We start from the raw sequence: 4,772 nt of genomic DNA, 5'->3' as shown, positions 1-4,772 counted from the left end.
CTCACGGCTGTGACACCCATATCCTCCTAGCCCGCAAGGATATCCGCATTCGTTTCGTTCAAGAGGTATGGCTCAGAGATAACACTGTCGGAGCTGTTCAACCTTTGCTGGGGTGTGACCCTGATGTCCAGATCAGCTAGCCGAGTTTAAGAAGGAAGCTTTGTGGCCTGTTGCTTGTCGTTAAGCTCGACACGGACCTCACCAGTCGTTTGTGATTTAGCCTTGTGAGATGTTTCTATTACGGCTTCAAGATATCTTGCAATCAAGAAAATTGAATGCAATGCACTAGGTTGGGCTGGATTAGGGGTTCGAACACAAAAAAATCGAGAAAAAGTATCCGGTTTAGGTAATGTTAAGGATGGCAATGGGGGAAATGATACTTCGATGCGGCCTCTTGTCACGGACCGATCATGTTAGGGGAGGTTTTAGACAATACCATATACCATAGTATAGAATGTAGGGGACGGGGTTACTTTCTTACTTTCTTCGCTCGGGTTACTGTGAACCGAGAGGGGTCCCGGGCCAACCTGCCTGGTAATCCGACAGAACGCCCATCCACCGCAGCTTGACCTGGGCTCCCACAGCCACCGTTGGTTGTTCATGCCCTTGAACTCAAAACTCCCAGCCACGGTAGTTTAAAGGGTGAATATGAAGGCTCGTGGCCCATGGTGTCGCCAATACTACCACCAAGGTTACTCAAGTTGCCACGTTCGGGGGGGGGGGGGAGCTGATTAATAAGATGAACCTTCAAATGGAGCGATTCTATATCAGTTCTTGTGTTTTCATCTCCGTGAAGAGGAAAGCTTAGGCAGAGAAAAACATTTGGGATTTCATTGATTTTTTACCTTTATTTTGTTAGTAATACTCGGGCGCACGAAAAGGAAATGGAGGTGAACGAATCACATACAGGGCACATCACGGCCTACCAACTCATAATAATTTGCACACACAATATTTTGGTGTCCTTACGACCTTTCCACGCCAACTATTGAAATTGTGTATCGGTATACCGAACGTTTTCCGAAGCGCTCTAGGTTCACCACGGAGACTTCCGGCATGTTCACGGAAAAAATGTGGGGCATATGAAGTGAAAAATTAAGAGACCTTAAAGTTACTTTCTCTTTGAAATTGTTTCAAGAGAAATTTGAACGTATAGTCCACGTCATGTGTTTATTATAAAAAATAAACCATTCTGGTCTGCAGTCTTTGCTTTCTCTTCAGATGTTGTATAGTTTGTTTTTATTGCGGCAATTACCAGTCGTAAATTGCACGTCACGGTAAAGGTGGCTACTGTTAAGTGTGAAGAATGTAGAATTTGATCCATGTGTAGGGTGCTACGAATGAGAATTTTACGCCACTCAGTATCCGCCGCCACTCACGCGTTGCTATCGGTAGCACCGCGGCACCACGACCTGCGAAAAAAATGCGATTGATCCCGCTTTCCAACGAATCTGTAAAACGCGAAAGTTAACTGTACCTTCACAGGATCAGTTCCTTATTTTTTCTGCATCCATATGAACGTTAGCATCGCTGTTTATTTTTGTTGGTCTGGCACTGTCAGACGCATCAACAATGAACACTGGATTGCACGTGCCCGAGCACTGCTTCAACCCGAATTGAACCACACGCGCTCGCAAACCTTTCCAACAAAACCGAACGGGTTGCGAGTGAACCGTCTGGTGCAGTCACGTCCGCTGCAGTAAAAGAGCATGATCTGCAGGGGTGTTTCTCGGGTGTGCTTGGCGAGCGAAGAGCTGCTGCCGCGCTGCTTTGGCAAATGTGCAACCACCGCGTTCTTGCTCCGTAAAGCGTACTGCGCCCTGATGCGTTGCGTTTTCTTTCTTCCATGCGTTCTGAAGAGCTCAGCTGGCGTCAACTGTCGGATCTCATTAGCATTGTATTGCACTAGTTCGCCTCCCCTCTCTCAGACGGCAGCCCCACCTAAATAAAGGAGGTTATAGTAAGGATATACGGTGCCTTTATACAGACGTCTGGGCTTCAGCTCATAGCGCAGTGCGTAGAGCGTCTGGCATCTCCTGTTGCGGAAATGAAGATCTCGGCTCGAATCCTGGCGCAGCCGCACCAATTAACCTTTTCTGGCGGTGTCATTTCCATGAAGAGAACGCTGTCAGTCAGACCTTGATGGATCCCGGAATAAAACAATTTCGTGTTACAAATGGTGGTTCATACCTTTTTCATAGGAATTGGTAAAACAAGAAAGTGAAAGGGGCCTTCCCATATACAGTTAGATGTTAAAAGAACCTCCTTCATGCTCGAAGGTTTAGCGAGCCTGACCTCTCCAGACGAAGTAACGCAGACACGCAAGATACAAAAAAGAACCGATTTATAGCGGACCAACAAAATAAAAAATGACATATACAGAAACAGCAGCTTGAAACACATAATGTTTATCGGAACAAGAAGGTGCCTCAATTCAAGTGAGTTCCTCATACACGAAGACGCTGGCATTGAGGCGCCAACTTTCGGCACTGATTAGCGTCGTCATGCTGTACTTCGCTTCACCTAACCTATACTGCAGCACCATCTACAGTGGGCAGAGCGCCACGTGCCTCCCGTTGTGGTGACAAGCGAGAAAGCTCGTAGGCTGGAATCCATGCGGCGCTGCGTCACTTCCGTGACTGAAATGACGTCACTGAGATTTTGACGTACTCCGGAATAAAACACTTTTGCCTTAAAAGCACCGGTGGTTACTTAGCCTCCATCTCGAGACTGCGGTTCGCTGACACTTCATTTGCACAGTTGCTGATAACGAATCGTGATGGCATTCCAACTTTCGAACGGCGCTCGCCTCCCGCCTAAGTGAGACAGCTCACGGTACGATCAGCCTGGCGCAGCTGCTAGCTATTGAAGCCATTGCGGCGAGTGGAGATTTTTAAGACGTGCGAAAGAATTTCTTCACGGCCGTTATGTCACCTGCGGCACGTTCGACGTAAACACCGTTTAGTTCGTGCTTAGCAGGCAGCCGGCATCCCATTATGAAGCAAAATGGCTAACCTTCTTATTATAGTGGTTGTTCGACATGTTCGCTTGCTTGGGCGAGCTTTAAATTGCGAGTCCAGCTACATTGGAGCTGGTGATAGAACGGCCACCTTTCGCTGCACTTTGTGGTTTGTTACAAGCGTGGTTAACGGTATATACGTTTCAGTCGATGCAACAAAACACAAAAAATGAACATGCAAATGGAAGAGATGATGTTTCAAACATAGTGGCACTCACTTTTGGTTTCTCAGCGAACGGTGAATCATTACAGTAATCCCCATCTTGGATGTCTGGTATGAACAATAGGACTCTTCCATGGAAACGAACTGACGTCATACTGACATACGTTTCATTCTACGCCTGAATTTTATTTTGTTATAAAATGCCCCTCGTCTGAAATACCTTTTTTTGAAATTTCGGTGGTCTCTACAGGGGAATATATTCCGCGGGGCCGAAAATTAGCTTTGCTGTATTCATACTGGTGCTCCCCTAGTCTATCGTTTAGGCACTTGACCGGGGTGAAACGTGTACCTGAAAATGCGATAAACAACAGCATAGCAAAACAGCTTTGAGAGGCTGACGAGGGAAATTTTTGAAGCGCGAAAAATCGCCAGCGTCACCGTTGACATCGCGAAAGAACATTACCTAACCTTGTACAAAATTTTGTTTGCGCTCAGCCTACTCTTAAAACACAGTAAATAATGTATATCATTGAACTCACGTAATTATCCGCCGGGCCTAATAAATATCGAATGTGCTGTGTAAGGTGAAGCTAACAATTACTCACTACAATTGCATGTATATTTATTAGGTACAACATTTTCCCTTTTGCAGCAGTCCGATCCGCAAGCCGACATTTAGTAGTGGATGGAGTAAGCGACCGGTGGTATGGGAAGCGAGTCTTTTGGCTACCCTTCACAGCTTGTTCCTTTCCCCCTGGATGAATTGTGACATCGGTGCAACCATGGCATAATTTATCTTTCCCAATCTTCTGTGTGCAAATCTACTTCGCCACACAGGATTCACAAAGAAGCAAGGGCGCCGCTGTCAGTGCGAAAATATCTCAAGGAAGCAGCACCTTCGTCAATGCAGAAAGTAAAAGGAGGACGCCAATAGCGCAGGCGAGCAACTCTTAGTCAGAGCCAATGCTTACTCGTCCCCGGAGTTGTCTGAAAAGACATAGAGAAAGCACGGAGTAAGTATGAGCATGAAAGCGGAATATGGGAGCAGAATGATTTTGCTGCCTGAAGTTTTCACCGAGTGTTGCGACGAGTACAATTACCCAGCCTCTCCGACATATCGGTTCAATAAAATTATCGAGACTGTTTTTTGTGCTTTTAGGATGCTTATTAGTAGTTATCTGCTGTGCCATTTATGTAAGTTCTCCCTGAAAAGAAGTCTTCCACCGGTAATACTACGTTCGCCGGATCATTTAAAACACTGGAAGGCCTGGAGTTCCCAAAGCCGCAGTTCGTCCAGTTTTTGGCGGCAAGATGGCCCAATCATGCTTTTCTCGATTAGTTGCCTTACCTGAAATGAAGTGCCGTACTTTTATTGCGGGAAGATAACTTTGTGCTGTGTATGGCAACAGGGACTCGAAATCGCATTACCCATCAGCATTACACAATGATCAACAAGTAAAGAAACACTGCTGATCCAGCGCCAAGCAGTGCAATGGTCTTCCAAGCTTCATTTTCAGAGTTGGCTAAAACGGGGGCGAATGATAACAAACATTTCTTTAATTCGTTTCCAGTAAAAAGAGCAGATGAAGA

The sequence above is a fragment of the Haemaphysalis longicornis genome, unplaced genomic scaffold (assembly GCF_048455015.1).
Source record: "Haemaphysalis longicornis isolate Haplotype H1 unplaced genomic scaffold, Haemaphysalis longicornis Haplotype H1 scaffold_5, whole genome shotgun sequence".
NCBI classification, from domain to species: Eukaryota; Metazoa; Arthropoda; class Arachnida; order Ixodida; family Ixodidae; genus Haemaphysalis; species Haemaphysalis longicornis.
Note: the sequence above shows the minus strand (reverse complement) of the source record.